The 24,654-nt window shown below is 40.9% G+C and overlaps 1 long non-coding RNA gene across 1 annotated transcript in view; it reads left to right on the forward strand.

Moving 5' to 3' along the window:
* The window catches only part of LOC127906282 (uncharacterized), a 53,500-nt gene extending 36,885 nt beyond the window's left edge, over window positions 1-16,615 (forward strand). Inside the window, exon 3 of the long non-coding RNA XR_008060733.1 lies at window positions 16,222-16,615. This is a non-coding gene — a long non-coding RNA (uncharacterized LOC127906282). The remainder of the gene's footprint in view (window positions 1-16,221) is intronic.
* Window positions 16,616-24,654: the final 8,039 nt, after the last annotated feature.

Raw genomic sequence — 24,654 nt, forward strand, 5'->3', positions numbered from 1 at the left:
CGTTACGTATTGCACGCTCGTTAATTCTTTGTTGTTTTGAAGTTTCACAGTAATAAATATGTGGAACTCTAATAACAAGCTTGATAGGGGCCCTTCAGGTTATGTCGGTACAGGACTTGTTTTACTGTGGATATAGATACTTTTGTACCTGTTTCCTCCAGCATCTTCACAAGGTCCTTTGCTGTTGTTCTGGGATTGATTTGCACTTTTCGCACCAAAATACGTTCATCTCTAGGAGACAGAACGTGTCTCCTTCCTGAGCTGTATGATGGCTACATGGTCCCATGGTGTTTATACTTGTGTACTATTGTTTGTACAGATGAACATGGTACCTTCAGGTGTTTGGAAATTGCTCCCAAGGATGAACCAGACTTGTGGAGGTCTATAATTTTTTTTCTGAGGTCTTGGCTGATCTCTTTTGATTTTCCCATGATGTCAAGCAAAGAGGCACTGAGTTTGAAGGTAGGCAAATCCATCCACAGGTAAACCTCTAATTGACTCAAATGATGTCAATTAGCCTATCGGAAGCTTCTAAAGCCATGATTTAAAGGCACAGTCAACTCTGTGTATGTAAACTTCTGATCCACTGGAATTGTGATACAGTGAATTATAAGTGAAATAATCTGTCTGTAAACAATTGTTGGAAAAATGACTTGTGTCATGCACAAAGTAGATGTCCTAACCGACTTGCCAAAACTATAGTTTGTTAACTAGAAATGTGTGGAGTGGTTGAAAAATGAGTTTTAATGACTCCAACCTAAGTGTATGTAAACTTCCGACTTCAACTGTACATGTACGCTGTAATGGAATGTACACTATATACAAAAGTATGTGGACACCAAATCAAATGAGTTCATTCAGCTATTTCAGCCATACCCGTTGCTGAGAGATGTATAAAATCGAGCACACAGCCATGCAATCTCCAACGCTTTCTCTAGAGTGATGAATCACGTTTCACCATCTGGCAGTCCAACAAATGAATCTGGGTTTGGCAGATGCCAGGAGAATGCTACCTGTCCCAATGCAAAGTGTCAACTGTAAAGTTTGGTGGAGGAGGAAGAATGGTCTGGGGCAGTTTTCGTGGTTCAGGCTAGGCACCTTATTTCCAGTGAAGGGAAATCTGGACTCTACAGCATACAATGGCATGCTAGACGATTCTGTGCTTCCAACATTGTGGGGAAGGTCCTTTCCTGTTTCAGCATGACAATGCCACAGTGCACAAAGCGAGGTTCATACAGAAATGGTTTGTCGATATCGTTGTGGAAGAACCTGACTGGCCTGCACAGAGCCCTGACCTCAACCCCATCGTACACCTTTGGGATGAATTGGAACACTGACTGCAAGCAGGCCTAAATGCCTGACCTCACTAATGCTCTTGTGGTTGAATGCAGCAATGTTCCAACATCTAGTGGAAAGCCTTCCCAGAAGAGAGAAGGCTGTTATAGCAGCAAAGGTGGACCAACTCCATATTAATGCCCATGATTTTGGAATGAGATGTTCGACGAGCAGGTGTCCACATACTTTTGGTCATGTAGTGTATCTGCTATTTGTATTTATATCAAAGTCCCCTCCTGTTCCCTGATTAACAGGTGATGACCACTCCACTACCAGTGTGAAGCTATGTCTCTCGTCCACTGGTGCATTGAATTATTTCCTCTCCAAGAACTGTGTGTAGCCCTGTCAACACCCTGTTTCTCTCATTACTGTATGTACTGTACCACATAAACAAACACATTATCACACATCAGTGTGACTTTTAATCCTTGCTTGGACTAACTCATTCTTAGTTATTTTGTCTAACTGTGTCGTGCTCTTGGTTTTTGTCTTCCTCGTCAAATTCTGTCTTTCCCCCAGTGGAAGATTTGAGCGGTTCACCAACACCATCCATCCATCCATGATGAGCATGTCCTGCACTGAAGCCTCGGAACACCTCAATCCCTGTCCTGCACTGAAGTCATATGGTTTTTATTAAATGTCCTCTCCAAAGCTCTTAGGAAAAAAGGGTTCCAAAACTGCTACAGACACGATATCAATTCGCCAATACAGGACTAGTAAAGACCCAGTTCACTACTTTTGGGAAAAAAATACTTTTTCACCCCTACTTCCTGCTGCTATGGCCATACCCGCTCATGCCTATTCTCTAATAGTTATGACTGACCCAAGAAACAGTCCTGGTTTCCCTGGCTTGGAATTTCACGTCACTTCCAGAATTAGCTGAATTTAAATGGAATTGACCCCAACCTTGGTAAGAGGAGAATCTCATAGCTGAATGGCACAGGTCCAGTGTGTATGAGTTTCTCTCTCCTTATGCCCTGACAGGAATGTTGCTGGTTAGTTGTCTGAGAACACCCCTCTCTCCCTCTCCTGGCACTGCTGGGTCTCTGAACTCACTCCACTGGGGAGATAAGGCCAAGCTGGGCCATCAGCGTGTCGCAGCTGACACCTTGCCTGTCACTGTTCACAGCTCCCCTCTCAGATGTTGCACGTCACCACAGAGATCAGCACCCAGCATTCCACACACACACCTACGTATATACAGTGCCTTGCGAAAGTATTCGGCCCCCTTGAACTTTGCGACCTTTTGCCACATTTCAGGCTTCAAACATAAAGATATAAAACTGTATTTTTTTGTGAAGAATCAACAACAAGTGGGACACAATCATGAAGTGGAACAACATTTATTGGATATTTCAAACTTTTTTAACAAATCAAAACTGAAAAATTGGGCGTGCAAAATTATTCAGCCCCTTTACTTTCAGTGCAGCAAACTCTCTCCAGAAGTTCAGTGAGGATCTCTGAATGATCCAATATTGACCTAAATGACTAATGATGATAAATACAATCCACCTGTGTGTAAATCAAGTCTCCGTATAAATGCACCTGCACTGTGATAGTCTCAGGGGTCCGTTAAAAGCGCAGAGAGCATCATGAAGAACAAGGAAAACACCAGGCAGGTCCGAGATACTGTTGTGAAGAAGTTTAAAGCCGGATTTGGATACAAAAAGATTTCCCAAGCTTTAAACATCCCAAGGAGCACTGTGCAAGCGATAATATTGAAATGGAAGGAGTATCAGAACACTGCAAATCTACCAAGACCTGGCCGTCCCTCTAAACTTTCAGCTCATACAAGGAGAAGACTTATCAGAGAGGCAGCCAAGAGGCCCATGATCACTCTGGATGAACTGCAGAGATCTACAGCTGAGGTAGGAGACTCTGTCCATAGGACAACAATCAGTTGTATATTGCACAAATCTGGCCTTTATGGAAGAGTGGCAAGAAGAAAGCCATTTCTTAAAGATATCCATAAAAGTGTTGTTTAAAGTTTGCCACAAGCCACCTGGGAGACACACCAAACATGTGGAAGAAGGTGCTCTGGTCAGATGAAACCAAAATTGAACTTTTTGGCAACTATGCAAAACATTATGCAACACAGCTCCATCACCCTGAACACACCATCCCCACTGTCAAACATGGTGGTGGCAGCATCATGGTTTGGGCCTGCTTTTCTTCAGCAGGGACAGGGAAGATGGTTAAAATTGATGGGAAGATGGATGGAGCCAAATACAGGACCATTCTGGAAGAAAACCTGATGGAGTCTGCAAAAGACCTGAGACTGGGACGGAGATTTGTCTTCCAACAAGACAATGATCCAAAACATAAAGCAAAATCTACAATGGAATGGTTCAAAAATAAACATATCCAGGTGTTAGAATGGCCAAGTCAAAGTCCAGACCTGAATCCAATCGAGAATCTGTGGAAAGAACTGAAAACTGCTGTTCACAAATGCTCTCCATCCAACCTCACTGAGCTCGAGCTGTTTTGCAAGGAGGAATGGGAAATAATTTCAGTCTCTCGATGTGCAAAACTGATAGAGACATACCCCAAGCGACTTACAGCTGTAATCGCAGCAAAAGGTGGCGCTACAAAGTATTAACTTAAGGGGGGCTGAATAATTTTACACGCCCAATTTTTCAGTTTTTGATTTGTTAAAAAAAGTTTGAAATATCCAATAAATGTCGTTCCACTTCATGATTGTGTCCCACTTGTTGTTGATTCTTCACAAAAAAATACAGTTTTATATCTTTATGTTTGAAGCCTGAAATGTGGCAAAAGGTCGCAAAGTTCAAGGGGGCCGAATACTTTCGAAAGGCACTGTAACACACACACACACACATACATATATAACACTCTCACACACCTAGCTTGCAGGGCCTAAAATAGAGCCAACATTAACCTGTTAAACACTGAGCGGTTATTTTGGGAAGACCACCCCCCAAAAAAAGTAATCAGAAAATAGAAAGTGACATATCATTTGAAAGCTACAGGCCTTTCTGGAATTTTAACTCAAATCTTACTGCTGGCAATGTCATAACAAATTCTCAAGTTTCCTGACCTGTTTGTCTTATAACATTTTTTTAAACTTGAAAGCCCTGATTGCTAAGTTCATTTTAAGATGTCAGGGTTGAAAGTCTGTTTAGCCATTTTGGCACAGTGACTCACTACAAAAACCAGACGCAACTGGTTTCAAGTGGCGAAGAGACGTCATGTGATCACCTACTGGAATCTAGTGCAACACTTCTCAACTGATGTTGGGTCGCAGGAGGTTTTGAATGGATTTAAAAAATAAAATTGATCAGATTTTTAATTTTAAAATGAATGAATGAAAAAATACTCCAGTCTAAACTTAAACCAGGTAGAAAGTGTGTAGAAATGATAATGAATTTACATGTAAAAAAAAAAAATCTCTGACCAATCTTCTTGTTCCCATGTCATGTAATTTCTACATTTAATATCAATATAGCATTTAAAATCTAATGAAAATAACATGGTCCCATGTTTCATGAGCTGAGATTGAAGATCCTAGAAATGTTCCATACGCACACAAAAATCTCAAATTTTGTGCACATTTTTTTTTACATCCCAGTTACCAAGCCAATCCATCCACCTGACAGGTGTGGCATGTCAATAAGCTGATTAAACAACATGATCATTACACAGGTGCACCGTTTGCTGGGGACAATAAAAGGCCACTCTAAAATGTGCAGTTTTGAAGAAGCGTGCAATTGGCATGCTGACTGCAGGAATGTCCACCAGAGCAATTGCCAGAGAATTGAATGTTAATTTCTCTACCATAAGGCGCTTCCAACTTAATTTTAGAGAATTTGGCAGTACGTCCAACTGGCATCAAAACCTCACACCACGCCACAACCTCACTTCCACATTTATCTTCTTCACCTACGGGATCATCTGAGGGGGTGCTGAGGAGTGTCTCTGTCTATAATAAAGCCCTTTAGTAGAGTAAAACAAATTCTTATTGGCTGGGCCTGGCTCCCCAGTGGGTGGGCCTATGCCCTCCCAAGCTGACCCATGGCTGCACCCCTGCCCAGTCATGTGAAATCCATAGATTAGGGCCTAATGAATTTAAGTCAAATGACTGATTTCCTTATATGAACTGTAACTGTCAATTCTTTTGTTCAGTATATTTTTCCAGATTATATTTTGGCGATTTATTTTTGTGATGTGAATATTGGGTCGCAAGGCAAAACCAGTTGAGAACCATTGATCTAGTGGACGAAATGGGAATCAGACAGAGGATATACATCAATGGATAGGTAGAGACTTCAGATTTCTCTTATATACAGTGCCATTGGAAAGTATTAAGACCCCTTGACTGTTTCCTAATTTTTTTTACGTTACTGCCTTATTCTAAAATGGATTCAATTTAAAAAATCCTCAGAAATCTACACACAATACCACAAAACAAAAAACTATTAAAAAAAAGTTTTGCAAATTGCACTGTATATCATTCCTGTAAGACGAAAATTAGACTGTACATTGTACAAGTCCTGCACATTTAAAATGGTTGTGTTCCAATGGGAATTTGTGCATGTTTAGAGGTAAAAGATCTGAGATTTATTTTTCTGAATAAAAATAAAATTTTGGAACAGTATTTGGTGACATACAGTATTTGATATCAAACCTAGACTTTCAAATATTCTATTCTTTAATTCTTTATGAGGATCGGATACAATATTATGCATTGTTTAGAAAATGCCACCAGAGGTGGTCAGTTAGGGGAGTCACTAATCATGCTCTACCGTTTTCTTCCACAGGTCTTAATGGCCTCTGGCAAAATCACACACACACACACACACACACACACACACACACACACACACACACACACACACACACACACACACACACACACACACACTATCACCCATCCCCCTAGTTCTAAACAGAGTTGGGGAGAGAGACTGCAACCCAGGTTCTGCCCTTACTTCCATCCCTCTCTACTAATTATCTTTAACTGCACCTCTTAAAGCTCAATGTGTTGCATATTATCAAGGCATAACAGTGGAAGTGTGGGGAGGAACTTTTAAAGAGAAGTGATCTATTTAGCTAGAACCTGTGGCTTGGCAAGAGCGAGTGAAGTAACTCCAAAACTGAATTAAATTCCAAGTATTTACATTCTATCTGAAGCATTAACAGATAGTAAGTCACCCTGTCCAAGCGTTTTGCAGTAATGGATTAAGAATCAGACAAAGTGTGTGTGTGTGTAGTTGAGAAGGTGGAGCAGTGATCACAAAGTTTCTCCAACCACATCAAGCCTCTGCTGCCTAGTAAATGTCAGGTAGACTCAGGGGGAGATGTCACCCAGCAGGGAACTGAGGACCCTATTCCCTTTATAATGCACGACTTTTGACCAGGGCCCATAGGGTTCTCGTCCAAAGTAGTGCACTAAAAATGGATTAGTGTGGCATTTGGGAGTAACTTGAGACACCCAAACCCCGTGTTACACCTCCAGGTGTCACAAAACTCAACCACAGAACAAGACTTAAAAAAGGGACTCTCAGTTTCACCTTGTGCACAAATGTAAATGTTTAAGTGAGCAGTGGTAAACATATGTAAATCATTTCCGGGTCCCCAGTGTTCGTACACGCACCTTAGGGGAGCATGGAAGAATTATGAGTACCCGAAGCTGTGTTTGTATTTGAAGTGTGACAGAGGAACAGTTTGGGTGATTTACTCTCACACACAGAGAGGAAAGCTAAGCAGCTTCCAGGAACAGATTTGGTTGAAATCTACGGCTGTTGCCAGTTCTCGTCACAGCTTTTTCCATCCCTGCCAAGATCTATGATTAAACGAGATACTGTAGCACTTAGGAGAACATGGCTTTCTTTCCTTCCGTCGTCCACACAGATAACACCGTGGAAAAACTTTAAACATGATTTTGCCTAAATATAGCTAGCTATAAGTTACATTTGCTGCAAAGAAGCACTTTTCTGTGCTGAATATGTACTCACAATTGGAAATCTTTTTTTTCCAGTTAGGATTAAAGAAAACCGCTGTTGAATAAAATACATCAAATATGAAATCATAAAAAATATTGTATGATTAAAACTCATGTCTGAAGGAAATGATATATAAATATAAATATCAGAATGTAACGAGGTTGTGGTGTCCTTTCCTTTCCTTCAAAAACAAATCCAAATAGACCACAAATGTAGTTTCTTGATTATTTTGAGAACCAAACAAATAATTAATGGGAATGCGAATAGAGCCTAGTGATGGGAGTGTGGGGATAACTCCAAAATAAAGTTGTTGTGCACCCTGCCACGGTGGATCTGCCGGGCTTTGGTGGAGCCAGAGTTCTGCCCATCCATCATCCTTATCAGGGGGAGTCTGGCGGCACTGGAGTCCCAGACTGCAGCAGGACCTGTTCCAGAGGAGAGCAGAGGGCCGGCCCAGCATGTGCTGTTGGGGCCCAGGACCCGCTGACCGGCCAGACAGCAGACAGACAGGCAAGGGGGGAGAACTGCATTAATGCAGTGATAAGCCCTGATACAAACAAAAACAACAGGCCCCGTTCACTAACATCAAAGACCCCCATTTAGATTTGGAACGTGGGGCTGAGGGAGGGCCGAGGGGTGTTTATCAAAGCCTGTACCAGAGACTGACCTGCGCTGGGAGTCCAAAAATATATTTTATAACGCAATGTTAAATAAACAAAACACTGTAAAAATGCACAGGAGAGAAGCGGTTGGAATGTCAAAACGAGCTGTTTTGTCTTAGTAATGTGTTTCTGGTATTAAAGGAGGTAAAGAAAGCTGGATGTCAGGGGGATTAAAAGCAGTGACACTTCTCTGAATGTGAAGGATTGAGAAGTGAAATGAATGAAGAGATGTGCTGGGATCAGACATTGTATGGGGATGGTTGAATGTCCCTGTAAACACGGCCAGCGAGTTCACCTCACCATGGCAATCGGACAAATACCAATGATCAGAAATGGCCTGGCTGCACTTACAACATCCAAACAACTTCATCGTCAAAGAAGACTACATTGACTGTAACAAATAGAGTCCAAGAAAGCTGAAATGCATAGTTTTGCCATTTTATAAAAGTCTTATATTATTATATCGGTGTCTTCTCAACCAAAGCCATTGGTTTTCAACATGAGATACACCAGCACACATGGAACAACATCCTGACGGCATCGGAGAAATGGCACTGTTTATCTTGATGAATGTCAAAAACAACAAGCCATCCGTCTCACTGAAGACGAAGAAGGTTTTCTCTGGTTGGAAACTTAATAAAAACAATTTGTAATGGCTCGTAGTTGTATTAAGGCTGGTTTATAAAAGCCATACGGCCCCTGTCAGGCAGAGGGGGGAATACAGAATCATTACAGTCACAACAGACATCCCTTTCTGATAACATTAAAGGAAAGCTTTCTTTGTGTCGCTGCAATCTGTTCAGCTCCATTCTGATTCTCTCTGGCGTGAACCAGACAGAGGACACTTTGAAGCCACACTCTATAGCCAGCGCTACTTGTCTGATGTTGTTGGAGCAAAATATTGAAGGACAACCGTAGCTGGGGGCTTTTTAATTAGAGTCACCAGTATAGGTTAGGATAGAGCGTTAATGTAGTTTTCAAACGTAGGTCAGACGAAACAACTAAATGCAGCACTTTGACACTAGTGATTTGAATGCAGTACTACACAATGTACATTACACAAGGTTTTTACTGAAAGGCAATGTGCTTCGTAGGTTGATTATTCAGAAAACTCTGCAAAACTGAACTTTGAACTACTCTAAACTTGACCAAACAAGAGTAGGCCAAACATAACATTTGTTACAGACCAATGATGAACTATTCACAATTCATGTGGGTAAAAACATTGTTATAAATAGGGAGTTTTTCCTAACCACCGTGCTTCTTCATCTGCATTGCTTGCTGTTTGGGGTTTTAGGTTGGGTTTCGGTGTAGCACTTGGGGTGATGTAAAGTCATAAATACATTTGATTGATATATAGTATATCCGATCTGTGCCATTCAAGGACAGAATAAGACAGAATAAGTTCTGGAGAGTAGAAGCCTCCTGTTAGCACAGTTCTACATTCATGTGGACAGGACTAGACTGAGTGATTGGGAGGCCCCAGTGTATCAGGACTAAACGTCACAGCCCTTTTGCATTGATTTATTGACTACGAGACACACTGTCCTATGGGAGAGGAAACTCTAGGAACATCTCTGAAATGTTGGTGCACTTTGGGGTATAATAACTCAGAAAAGACAAAGCACCAGTACAGATCAGGGGAGAACGACTTCTGCCTCTCATTGGCCGACTGCGTTACTGCAGGCATTGTTTGCCTACCCCCATTATAGTGAATGGTAAAATACAAATCTTTGTGGTCAATCTTCGCAAAAATTTAACTATTTTTAGAAGATAATCATGGTACCAATATTTGCTTCTAATACACCAGATGTATAGTATGTCCTTGAACTGATTTTTAAAAAAAATCGCACACAGAATAAGTTGGAAGGATAATTTAGTTGCTAATGGCAGCCTGCAGTACCTCGGTCGGCCTTCAACTTAAGTTACTCTGCAACCTCACTTCTTGGAGTACCTCAAACTGCAGGTGTTGTGATTCCACGAGACGCCATCATAGCCCTGGTCACTGATAAGTGCCTGAATTGGAACGCAGTGGCTGTACAGTAACATGCTATACATGACGTCAGAGATCAGGCTCTGCGTTTCACAGCTGTGTGGGTGTTTTGACTGACAGACGCTCTGAATTTGAGCACCAAGTGTGACAAGAGGTTTGCCCATCCCTCCCGGTAATTGGGCAGCATTTGCAAATATTTTGTTGTCTGACTGAGAGAAAAGCTATAAATGAAGATGACTGGATGTAAAACGAGACGTTGAGGATTATAATAAGTACAGTTTAGATGTCATACAAGCCAAACACCCGTCACTTCAAATTAGCACTTTTCCAAATCCTAAAACTCATATGTCATATACAGTGTCAATGTTTATGATCTCTATGTTTGATGTACAGTTTGAAGATGACATGGTGTCATACCCTGAGTTGTTTTGAACAGAATGAGACAATGCTTGTTTATTGTGAAGAACGTTTTCCATGGCACACGCACCTGAATGCACGTATGACTCTATACGCACTATACGTTCTATACGCACCAAAATTACGATATGTTTCACTAAATTGCCTTGTGAAAGCCTAACACTGTACAGTTGTATTTTATAACATAAGTTCCTAGTCATGTTGGCAATAGAACAAGCTTTCAAATCATTCCCACCTGGCCCAGACAGCAATTTACAATGCACTACTTTTGGATTGCGTAAACGACAACAGTAATTGTGTGCAAGGTTGTGTTCCAAACTAAACAACTACAAGTGTGCTTTGTTATAGGTCCTCAACGGTACAGCTAGGAGAGCTCCAAAACGTACCTTAGTTGAAGCCTCTTCTTTGAGTCATAAAAATGCATTGAAATTGATTAGGAATTGTGCACACTTTGGAGAGACAATTCTACAGTCAAACACATAGCCCATATGGAAAAAAATACATTTAAAATATACAGTAACTGTCAAACGTTTGGAGACACCTACTCATTAAAGGGTTTTTCTTTATTTTCTTTATTTTATTTTGTATAATTAATAGTGAAGACATCAGAACTATGAAATAACACACAGGGAATCATGTAGTAACCAAAAAAGTGTTCATCAAATCAAAATGTATTTTATATTTGAGATTCTTCAACCCTTTGCCTTGATTACAGTTTTGCACACTCTTGGCATTCTCTCAACCAGCTTCACGAGGCAGTCACCTGCAATGTATTTCAATTAACAGGTGTAGCTTGTTAAATGTTCATTTGTGGAATTTCTTTCCTGCTTAATGCGTTTGAGCCAATCAGTTGTGTTACGACTAACTACAAGGTAGGGGGGCTGCAGCAGAGGAGGTAGGGGCATCGGTAGGGGTGCTGCAGCAACAAGGTAGGGGTGCTTCAGCAGAGGAGGTAGGGGTGCTGGTGGGGGTGCTGCAGCAGAGCAGGTAGGGGTGCTGCAGCAACAAGGTATGGGTGCTGCAGCAGAGGAGGTATGGGTGCTGGTAGGGGTGCTGCAGCAACAAGGTAGGGGTGCTGCAGCATAGGTAGGGGTGCTGGTAGGGGTGCTGCAGAAACATGGTAGGGGTGCTGGTAGGGGTGCTGCAGCAACAAGGTAGGGGTGCTGGTAGGGGTGGTGCCGCAACCAGGTAGGGGTGCTGCAGCAACAAGGTAGGGATGCTGCAGCAAAGTTCATTGGAGTTAACTGCACCTCAGATTGCAGCACAAATAAATGCTTCACAGAGTTCAAGAAAGTCACATCTCAACATCAACTGTTCAGAGGAGACTGTGTAAATCAGGCCTTCATGGTAGAATTGCTGCAAAGAAACCACTACTAAAGGACACCAATAAGAAGAAGATACTTTCTTGGGCCAAGAATCACGAGCAAAGGACATTAGGTCTGTCCTTCGGTCTGATGAGTCCAAATTTGAGATATTTGGTTCCAACCGCCGTGTCTTTGTGACATGCAGATTATTTATTTATTTTATTTTTATTTCACCTTTATTTAACCAGGTAGACTAGTTGAGAACAGGTTCTCATTTGCAACTGCGACCTGGCCAAGATAAAGCGTAGCAATTCGACACATACAACAACAGAGTTACACATGGAATAAACAAAACATACAGTCAATAATACAGTAGAACAAAAGAAAACAAAAAGTCTACATACAGTGAGTGCAATTGAGGTAAATTAATCTTGATACTCCCCATCCCGGATCCAGGAGCGTAATCATCGACTGACACTAATTTGCATAACGCAACGGACATAAATATTACTAGAAAATATTCCTATTCATGAAAATCACAAGTGAAATATACTGAGACACAGCTTAGCCTTTTGTTAATCACCCTGTCATCTCAAGATTTTCAAAATATGCTTTACAGCAAAAGCAAGATAAGCATTTGTGTAAGTTTATCGATAGCCTAAGTCCAGCTAGCAGCAGGTAACTTGGTCACGAAAATCAGAAAAGCAATCAAATTAAATGATTTACCTTTGATGAGCTTCGGATGTTTTCACTCACGAGACTCCCAGTTAGATAGCCAATGTTAATTTTTCCCAAAAATATTATTTTTGTAGGCGAAATAGCTCCGTTTGTTCTTCACCTTTGGCTGAGAAATCGACCGGAAATTACGGTCACGAAAACGCTGAAAAATATTCCAAATTAGCTCCATAATATCGACAGAAACATGGCAAACGTTGTTTATAATCAATCCTCAAGGTGTTTTTCAAATATCTATTCAATAATATATCCACCGGGACATTTTGTTTTTCAGTAGGACCGATTGGAATAATGGCTACCTTTACTCGAGAATCACTCTGGAAGCATCAGGTGACCACTTGCGCAATGTAGCCGCTTACGGGTATTCTTCAACATAAATGCGTAAAACTACATCACAATGCTGTAGACACCTTGGGGAATACGTAGAAAAAGTGGAAAAATAGGCCTCACAAACTAAGAAAAGATGTCCTTTCTAACAAAAGAGCTGAAGGCGGTCTAGAAGTGTTGGACTTTGTTGACATAAATAACACTTTCAAGATAAACAGGTTGAAAAATGTTTGCTCGATACTGATTCAATATGGTATTTCATTCCAAATAATCTGTTTAATAAATTGGGAGGTCTTCAATTTTTACTGAAATGTAATTATATTCCTGAAAGATTACCTGCTCAATTGGCTAGGTTTCACCAACAAGCTTTACTGGCCTGGAAAAGATGTTTCCTGCAAAATGTTTCCCCTCATAAAGCTATTTTGTGGAACAATTCAGACATAACTGTAAGGAATAAGTCATTGTTCCCAGCTGGCATGAGAGGAATATTGACTTTGTCCTTGATATTTTCGACAACAAGGGTAATATTATTACATATGAACAATTTATAACATTGAAAGAGTTTCCAATACCTTTCAGAGAGTTTATTTCTGTGATCAAAGCTGTTCCCAGTGGTCTAACTACACTTATGAAAAGTCATCTTAATTTTGGGAATGATCACAAAGTTTATCCAGAACTCAGATTGGAAGGCGTGGGCTTACTTGAGAAATCTTGTCGTAATAAATATATAAGACAAATTCTTCATTCACAAAACCAACTTACACAGAGAGGAAGGTTTTTCTGGAACATGCTTATTCCTGACATTGTCTGGAAAAATGCATGGTTAAGACCTTACAAATACTGTATACCAAACAAAGTTAAGGAAGTGCACATCAACATTTTGCATAAGATATATCCATGTAATTCTATGATGTCCAAATTTGTGGCTATTGATGATATCTGCGTTTTCTGTGAAAAAGAAGGTGAGAATCTGTCTCACTTGTTCTTTGAATGTAAATTTGTGTCCGAATTTTGGGGAAACCTTGCAAAGTACTTATTTACCATTATGAACACTGCCTATAATTGTAACATAAAATATATAATATGTTACTATTGCAATGATAACAAAACCACTGAAATTATTGTTATTTTTTAAATTCTTGTTGCCAAATACTTTATACACAAACAAAAATTCCAAAATTCTATACCAAAATTACAAATTTTTCTGATTGAATTTAATTATCTTATTAAAGCACTAACCCTAGTGAATAACAAAAATAATAACATCTTCATGAATCATTATAATAAGATATTTTCAGAGTGAATATAATTGCACTTAAATTGTTTCTTTTTTGTATTTTATTTATATTTTTTTGTATGTTTGAGCATTGTTAATACCTGTGTTTGGTTTGCTAGACATGTTTGATGTAGCAATGTAAGTTGATTTTTGTATTATGAATAATAAAAAATAAATAATAATAATACAAATTTAAAAATTCAAAAAAAAATTAAACATTTAAAATGTAGAAAAAGTAATCTGGTTGATAGCCCATTCACTGCTCAATAGGGACGCATTGGAACACAGAGCTTTCAAAACACAGGGCACTTCCGGATTGGATTTTTCTCAGGCTTTCGCCTGCAATATCAGTTCTGTTATACTCAGAATAATATTTTTACAGTTTTGGAAAATGTAAAGTGTTTTCTATCCTAAGCTGTCAATTATATGCATATTCTGGCATCTTGTCCTAACAAAATATCCTGTTTTGGGTAAGTTATTTTTCCAAAGATTTAAATACTGCCCCCTAGTCACAACAGGTTTTAGGGAAATAAATAGGCCATGGTGGCGAAGTAATTCAAATATAGCAATTAAACACTGGAATAAACACCAGATTCTGGGGTGCAAAGGAGCAAAATAAATACCAGTATGGGGATGAGGTAGGTAGATAGATGGGCTGTTTACAGATAGGCTATGTACAGGTGCAGTGATCTATCTGTAAGCTGCTCTGACAGCTGGTGCTTAAAGCTAGTGAGGGAGATGTGAGTCTCCAGCTTCAGAGATTTTTGCAATTCGTTCCAGTCATGGGTAGCAGAGAACTGGAAGGAAAGACGACCAAATGAGGAATTGGCTTTGGGGGTGACCAGTGAGATATATCTGCTGAAGCGCGTGCTACGAGTGGGTGCTGCTATGGTGACCAGTGAGCTGAGATAAGGCGGGGCTTTACCTAGCAGAGACTTGTAGATAACCTGTAGACAGTGGATTTGGCGACGAGTATGAAGCGAGGGCCAACCAATGAGAGCATCGCAATGGTGGGTAGTGTATGGGGCTTTGGTGACAAAATGGATGGCACTGTGATAGACTGCAGTTTGTTGAGTAGAGTGTTGGAGGCTATTTTATAGATGTCATCACCGAAGTCGAGGATCGGTAGGATGGTCGAGGGTATGTTTGGCAGCATGAGTGAAGGATGCTTTGTTGCGATATAAGAAGCCGATTCTACATTTCATTTTGGATTGGAGATGCTTAATGTGAGTCTGGAAGGAGAGTTTATAGTCTAACCAGACAACCAGGTATTTGTAGTTGTCCACGTATTCTAAGTCAGAGCCATCCAGAGTAGTGATGCTGGACAGGCGGGCAGGTGCAGGCAGCGATCGGTCGAAGCGCATGCATTTAGTTTTATTTGTGTTTAAGAGCAGTTGGAGGCCACGGAAGGAAAGTTGTATGGCATTGAAGCTCGTCTGGAGGTTAGTTAACACAGTCTCCAAAGAAGGGCCAGAAGTATACAGAATGGTGTCGTCTGCGTAGAGGTGGATCAGAGAATCAGCAGCAGCAAGAGCAACATCATTGATGTACACAGAGAAGAGAGTTGGCCTGAGAATTGAACCCTGTGGCACACCCATAGAGACTGCTAGAGGACCTGGCAACAGTCCCTCCGATTTGACACACTGAACTCTATCAGAGAAGTAGTTGGTAAACCAGGTGGGGCAATCATTTGAGAAACCAAGGCTGTCGAGTCTGCCAATAAGAATGTTGTGATTGACAGAGTCGAAAGCCTTGGCCAGGTCGATGAATACGGCTGCACAGTAATGTCTCTTATCGATGGCGGTTATGATGTCGTTTAGAACCTTGAGCATGGCTGAGGTGCACCCATGACCAGCTCTGAAACCAGATTGCATAGCGGAGAAGGTATGGTGGGATTCGAAAGGGTTAGTAATCTGTTTGTTAACTTGGCTTTCGAAGACCTTAGAAAGACAGGTTAGAATAGATATAGGTCTGTAGCAGTTTGGGTCTAGAGTGTAATTAGGTGAAGAGATGATTTCGGCATGTGTGGTTCCCACCGTGAAGCATGGAGGAGGAGGTGTGATGTGTGGGGTGCTTTGGTGGTGACATTGTCAGGGATTTATTTAGAATTCAAGGCACAATTAAGCAGCATGGCGACCACAGCATTCTGCAGCAATATGCCATGCCATCTGGTTTGTGCTTAGTGGGACTATCATTTGTTTTTCAACAGGACAATGACCTAACACACCTCCAGGCTGTGGAAGGGCTATTTGACCAAGAGGGAGAGTGATGGAGTGCTGCATCAGATGACCTGGCCTCCACAATCACCTGATCTCAACCCAATTGAGATAGTTTGGGATGAGTTGGACCGCGGAGTGAAGGAAAAGCAGCCAACAAGTACTCAGCATATGTGGGACCTCCTTCAAGACTGTTGGAAAAACATTCCAGGTGAAGCTGGTTGAAAGAATGCCAAGAGCGTGCAAAGCTGTCATCAAGGCAAAGGGTGGCTACTTTGAAGAATCTCAAATATAAAATATATTTAGATTTGTATTTGGTTACTGCATGATTTCATATGTGTTATTTCATAGTTTTATTCTACAATGTAGAAAATAGTAAAAATAAATAAAAACCCTTGAATTAGTAGGTGTGTCCAAAGTTTTGACTGGTACTGTCTTTTTAGATGTGAAATATTACAATTGGCCAAATAATGGATATAAAAAATAAAAAAGAGTATTTAATACATTTGAAATAGATTCCTAACATATATTATGTAATGTATTTAAAATGTACACTGGGTGTACAAAAGATTAGGAACACTTTCTCCCACAATTGTGTCAGGTTGGCTGGATGTCCTTTAGGTGGTAGGCCATTCCTGAGACACAACAAAAACCTGTTGAGTGTGAAAACCCAGCAGGGTTGCAGTTCTTGACACACTAAAAATGGTGTGCCTGGCACCTTCTACCATATCCCATTCAGAGACAGTTAAATATTTTGTCTTGCCCATTCACCCTCTGAATGGCACACATACACAATCCATGTCTCAATTGTCTCAAGGCTTAAACATCCTTCTTTAACCTGTCTCCTCCCCTTCATCTACACTGATTGAAGTGAATGTCATGGACCTGGTTAGACATCGAAAAAGCAAGTTTTGTACACTCAGTGTCTTTTAAAATGTACTTGGAAATATTGTGTCAAACATATTGCAACAATAAATGTATTTATTGAAATAATTTTGCATGTCTAGTATAAGAATTTGCCAAATCATATTGTAACAAAATGGTGACTGTCTTAAAAATGAAGCTTTAGTAGGCTCTTTGGTATCACATGCACTTATGCCAGTCTGATTACTACAAACATGACACATTATTGGTCATTATTATGACAAATAAACAAAGAAACTTGAAGAGCATTACAACCAACCTCCAATGGGCAGAACTTAACATGTCTGGGTAGTTCCACAAAATCACTGTCTTTTGCACCAACATTACATTTTAAAAGCCTGTTATATGAAACGAAGGACACTTTCAAAAAGACCACATGCAAAATGTTATAAATCTAATATTCAGAATGAAAAAAGACTTGCTAAAGTAAATTATGGATTTTGACATGTCCCTCTGTGACTTCTGGGAAGATTTTAACCCACTAACCTCCCAAAAATACTCCAAGTTTTCACCACCATTGTAAAGCCCAAGATATTTTGTTGCTTTGACAAAGTTGTTTCTGAAGATTATTATATATTTCATGTGATTAATTTAAGTCTGTCCATTTAAGGTCAACCCTGTTATGTGAACTGAACTCTCATTTTAATATGGTGAAACTATTCCTTTTTCTTTCAAAAGAAACATTGAATCAAATTTTCTGGTGTGTTGTGTTGAAAACTGAGCGGGTCAAGCATAACACAGCAACCCTGTTATCAATACATAGACAGGGAAGAAATGTTTCAACAATTTAAACATTTTTGTGAATCTTGCATTCAATTGCACACAACAAGCTTCCATTCTTTCTGTCACAATGGGATTCATGGCGGATTTAATGCTGGCACGGGGATCAAACTGAGGAACAGACAGATATAGAGGGGGCAATCAACAAAGTTAAGGAGTCCAGGTGAGTCCAATTTATTATTTTATCTATTTAACTAGGTAATTCAGTTAAGAACCCATTCTTATTTACAATGACGGCCTTTGGAACAGTGGGTTAACTGCTTTGTTCAGGGGCAGATCGACAGATTTTTACCTTGTCAGCTCGGGATTCGATCTAGCAACCTTTCGGTTACTGTCCCACCACTCTAACCATTAGGCTACCTGCCACCCCAAAGATCATTGACACCAACCCCCGCATACCCCCTCCCATCTTTGACTACTCCTGGTTCTACTTACTGTATGAGTACCGGAGGATTCAGCAGATGCCCTTTGTGAGATGCCAGGTCAGGAAGCTGCTCCTGTTCATCTATGGTTCTAAGGAGAATTACCGTCAGCTCCGGGACCTGAACACACTGGACTCTCACGTCCAATGAAGCACTGATGTGCAACCGGCTTCACAACTGCAGACCACTTGTAACCACGCCAGCCCAGTTCCTGGTTTGCTGATGTCAACATTGTGACCAGAGTGTCCCACACACTCTGGTCACAATGTTGACATCAGCAAACCACTCGCCCACACTACGCCATACACACCCGGTGCAGTTGAAACTGGGATTCATCCGTGAATTGCACACTTCACAAGCGAGCCAGTGGCCATCGAAGGTGAGCATTTGCCCACTGAAGCCGGTTACAACGCCGAACTGCTTTCAGTTCAAGACCCTGATGAGGACAACGAGCAGTTTGTGCAGAAATGATTTGGTTGTTCAAACCCGCTGTTTCATCAGCTGTCCGGGTGGCTGCTCTCAGACGATCCCGCAGGTGAAGAAGCCGGATGTGGAGGAACTGGGCTGGCGTGGTTACAAGTGGTCTGCAGTTGTGAAGCCGGTTGCACATCCTGGCAAATTCTCTAAAACGACGTTGGCAACATCTCTCTGGCAACTGGTCTGGTGGACATTCCTGCAGTCAGCATGCCAATTGCACATTCCCTCAAAAAAATCTGTGGCGTTGTGTTGTGTGACAAAACCGCAGATTTTAGAGGGACCTTTTATTGTCCTCAGAACAAGGTGCACCTGTGTAATGATCATGCTGTTTAATCCGCTTCTTAAATTATCTTGACAAAGGAGAACTGCAGGGACAAGCTGGGATGTAAACACATTTCTGCACCAAATTTGAGAGGAATAAGCTTTTGCTTATGGAACATTTCTGGGATCTTTTATTTCAGCTCAGGAATCCTGGGACCAACACATTACATGTTGTGTTTCTATTTTTATTCAGTGTAGTAATGACCAGTTGGATTGCTGTAAAGGAGGACCTTTCCCAGATGTGGTAAATTCCCACTTCCCATACATACATACGAATACATCATAAAACCGCTAACTATCCACAGTGGAGCCGTATAAGCACAACACATAGACCTACACATTGACATATTGTGGATCGTTGTATGATGTATAGTTTATGTTTAAATCGATAACAAATGAAACAAAAAAAAAATGATAGAAACAGCCTAGTGTCAGATCTTTGGGAAAACGTCTGTTTTTTTAATGAAGTTGAACCTGTGCTCTTTATGACAGGATGTTAAAGTATGGTGAAATCACAGTTTAAATCATATCACTGCCAACGTTTTGGCTTGGTCGCCAAAAACATGATCGCCGTTGATCAATAAATAAAGAGTCATTTAAGAATCCAAATTAGGACCACCTTGTCGACTAGATGTCATAGCCAGGCATTTGTAAAATATTGTCAGGTCTTACATCCATTTGAGCAAAGATGCAAATGTATGGACATGCATCTCTGGAATACATTTTAAGGCCTTAAATGCGTTTTACAAAAAGATGCAAATGTATCTCCATGCATTTGGAATAAATATTACGTGACCTTATTAACTATATTGAAATAAAATAAAAACATCTGTATGGGAAAGAAGAGAGAAGATATTGCATGAATTTACAGGACTTCTCATTCACACCAGGGACAAAATGGTTCCGCCTCTCTCTGACATAAATAGAGAACTAGCCTCATCGACTAATACAACGGATGCATCCCAAATGGCACTCTATTCCCTATATATATTGCAGTACTTTTGACCCGAGCCTTATGAGTCATCTGTGGCCCTGGTCAGTAGTTGCACACTATATAGCGAATAGAGTGCCATTTGGGATGCAAACAATGTCTGTATTTAGTCTCCCTACTTGGTTTCAAGTGCTTTCGAGCCATACGCCCATATACAGTCCCTAACGCATCTGTCATTGTTACATCACACACATACTGTACATGATGTCTTGGCAAAAGACCCATATGCAATCGGACCAACAAAACATGACACCGTGGACAGTGAAGGGACACAATGGAGGCTAAACAATATGTGACGTGAATGGCATCTGTAAATCGGGTGGGAAGCTCATTGAGTATAAGGAACAATGAGTGGCTAGAGTGAGCGAGCGGAGCGGGCCAGATGTGGCGTGGTGAGGCTGAGTGGGGAGACAGATTTACGGCCCTTTCTTTAATGAGGTAACATCCTTTTCACTCATAAAGACTTTTAAGAAACATTTTCTCCCACATGTGAGGAAGTAGTTCCCTTCCAAGGCGAAGGGAGAGAAAAACATTAAGAGGTATTGTCACATTTTCTACATCAACATAAACTAAATGAAAGTAACCCGTAAAGGGAGTGTCTGGCTGTTCATGGGAAGTCAGATTACTCTAATAGCAGGGACCATTCAACCGCTCATGACCTCCACATACCTCTTATCAATTCTACTGCTGTACATATAATTCGTACTATATATTTTGGTGTATATATGTATGCATAGATTGCATTTGGATTACTGACAGTGTTATTTTGGTTGTTTCTAGTTTTTTATGATTATTTATTATTTGTCTACTTGTTTAACATTTTACTGCGCCATTAGGAGCTGGTAACATAAGAATTGCATTTTTTTTTAAACCTTTATTTAACCAGGCAAGTCAGTTAAGAACACATTCTTATTTTCAATGACAGCCTGGGAACAGTGGGTTAACTGCCTGTTCAGGGGCAGAACGACAGATTTGTACCTTGTCAGCTCGGGGGTTTGAACTCGCAACCTTCTGGTTACTAGTCCAACGCTCTAACCACTAGGCTACCCCGCAATAAACATCTGCTAAACTGTGTGCGCTACTTGATTTGATTTATCAAGCCAAATGGATTTACTAAAGAAAGCCAAAATGTGATCATGGCCCACATTATAGTGTGTGGTATAAATCTGAAGGCTGGAGATTGTTTTTGCAGAGGCAGTGGGCGGCCTTTAATGAGCAGCTAACATGAATGGAACAAGGTTTTACAACAGAGTAGGCAACAGAGGATGTGTGTGGTTGCAATCTGGGGCCTCCTGAACGCTGGACGAGATTGTTGCCCCATCCTGAATGGTCGAGTCAGCCCCCTTAAACTTCTCAAGACTCCTAAGCTCTGTCCCAAATGGCACCCTATTCCCTACATAGTGCACCCCTTCACTACAGCTTCTCCACCTTCACTCAACAGTGTTTGAACAGTGTTGAAGGACCCTCGGATGAAGAAAATAAAAACATATCATTCATGAATGGGTGTTGCTTTCTTGCTTTTCATAAAGAAAGAGGAATAAAATGTCACAGAGGAGTCCCACTGACAGGGAATGACAAGAGTCTAAATTGATTTTCTGTTAAAGTGATGTAATCCGGTGCTATGGGTCAGGCGGAGATGTTATCTTGATTTGGGGTACATTAATCCCGTGAGAAGCGACCTGATGACAGAGTTTCCACCTTGTCCCAGCTGCCTGGCCCTGCCAGGTGATTTAGGAGGGCTCCCTGCTTTAGTATGTAAACCATTTGCAGCAGGAATGTATAAGCAAGCAATAAAAATAGGATTTGGTCTGAGACATACGAGACAGACAGAGCTATAAAACAATGCACCCCATCTCCAGTGCGGCCGGCCAACGGTGGTTCTCAGCAGCAGATGGGGGCCCGCAGGTTCAGAGTTCGCCAAATTACAGACTATAGATTGGAGAGGGGAGTGTGTTTAAACCTTAGAATTGATTATTTGGCCAGACAATTGTTATCCTCCTCACAAATAAACAACATATTATGTACGACTCTGGTGAGGAGTACTTAAGAAGATGACACATGTACAGAAGTAGAAAAAAAAAACATCTTGGAAAAGCTTGAAAAACAGAGGTCTTGAGCTTGGGGCCTCTGCAATAAATTCAGCCAGTCAAAAACATGGCTCCGTGGCCAATTATGAGCTTTACTGAAATAAGGCACAACATCGTACATGACGGCATGCACAGAAATACTTGATGGGCTCCCATCCCATGAGATGAATTCACAGGAGATCTGTGCCCACTGCCCTCTCCATTCACCCATGTGTCTCCATCCTGACTTGCTGTTCTTCAAGTCAAGGCAAGTGGATAATGAAGTATTTTATCTGAAATCTGACTGACAGTGAAATGAACTCCTTATTATTTTGTATTATTTTATTTCACAGGTGACAATGTACAACAATCATTGTGCCAGATGTTAGATTTGTAGTCCCTGTGTTCATTATCACCTGTGACTTAATATTGAATCGATTAAGATCAATGAGGTTAACTACATTTCTCTCCTTCAGAAAGGATTCCATTCAACATCGTCTCGACATCTGATCCAGGACCAGGTCCAACAGTGCTGCTCTCAACACCAGACCATCTCCTGCACCAATAGAAACAGACTCCATTACACAGAGATACAGGGGAAGAAAACACACAAGCCTTTAACACAAAAGGTTCATTGTTAAGCGGCAACGTTTTGCCTCTCCAGCAAAACTCAACTGAAATTGAGCTCCCTTTGTTAAAAAGAAATAAATAGATAAAAGTATATTAAACAAATGTTTCATTTTGGTGGCAGGCAGAACAAATAGTTGTCATGCAAATGAGTGTAATGTATACACAGAATTACAACATTTCGTACTGCATAAGCCAATAGCCAAGCAGAGAGTCCACAGAAACCTGCCATTCGGCAGGTAGACAGGTAAAAAAAAATACATTTGCCCCAATGACTTCTACACCACACAGAGATGATTTCTTACCTTCCTAAATTGCCAAGCGAACTGAAAATCCAAGTGAATGTAGTTTGATTGGATTATAGTATATATGTTTTAGGGAGGAATTAATCAACAATGTTATTGCTGCAGACAACTGGCATGGACAGAGATTGGAAAGTAGTGCTTCCTATTAAATAGCTCTATGGACATGAATATATAATCACATGCTCTGTATTTCTGCCGTTGTACGATAGTGTACACGCTGTCTAATGCATGGCAGAGGTCATATGTCAAAGGACCTGCCATAAAAAAAGCCTGAGAGGAAAAGGGAAAGAGAAGAAAGCTGGGAGAGGGAGGAAGAGGAAGGGAGGAGGGGAGAAGGGGGAGGGTGGCGGTGGTGGAGGTGTCTGCTTTTTCTCAGGAGCGAGGCTGTGAGCAAGGCCGACGTGGAAAAGCCAGGGAATGGGAAAGTGGTGTGAGCGGGGAAGAATCTCCAGCCCTATGCAAGGCTCCAAACCCACCCCAGGCCTACGATCCAGGACAGGGACAGCACGCAGCACTAGTCCCAGAGGCAGTGTGGGTCCAGATAAGACCCAGGGCCATGGCCAGGCTGTGTTGGTCTATCCTGGGTTCAGATGACATGGTGGTCACTGGCACCACTGGAGCTTAGCCCAGATTGACCCTGTGTTTTTTCTTCCCAGAGAATTCCCTACAAGACAAGGTTCAAACAATATGAACAGATTTATGTTGTTGCCACAGAATTGCCCTCTTTGCATTACGTTATACTGTGCTAACACTGCTCATGATGCTATTTAGTTGCTTTGTCACACACATTTTCTCTCTATATTATAATACACATACTGTAAATGGGAAAGTCCAGGCTGAAGATAGAGCCCACTGGCCACAGACATCAATTCAACTTTTATTCCACGTTTCATTGAAAAGACGTGGATTCAACCAGTGTGTGCCCAGTGGGAGGCTACCTCATCCAGGCAAGGCATCCATGGCTCATAATCAGTATGCTTCCCAAATGGCACCCTATTCCCTATATAGTTCACCACTCTTGACCTGGGCCCATAGGGCCACCACTCAAAAAGACAGCCAACATTTCAAATTGGTTATTACTATGCTTCAAACCATCTAAATGCACAACCAAATTCCAATGGAAATACAACGTCTAGTTTTTTAGTTGTCACCCAAATGTCACTTTGAACTATTTATAAGCACAGCAAAGTTCAAATGGGAACACAATGTCAGGTATTTTGTTAATTCATACAAGAGATTCATTTATTATCACTGTGCTCCATCTAATTAGCAGAACCAAAAGATCTGGATTGCAGCTGAGATTACATTAAAGGTACATGGTGCAAGTGATCAATGCCGTTTGAGATTATTCACAGATTATTACAGCAATTGTGAAGCTCTATCCTGCGACGACCTATGCATGCCATCTTTATATGATTTTATATGACATAAAAATAAATGTTTAGTCATGCAGACCTTTGGAACATCTACATTTTAAAAAGTCTAGTAAATCCATGTAATATAGCCTACACCT

This window comes from Oncorhynchus keta, chromosome 12 (assembly GCF_023373465.1).
Source record: "Oncorhynchus keta strain PuntledgeMale-10-30-2019 chromosome 12, Oket_V2, whole genome shotgun sequence".
Lineage (NCBI taxonomy): Eukaryota > Metazoa > Chordata > Actinopteri > Salmoniformes > Salmonidae > Oncorhynchus > Oncorhynchus keta.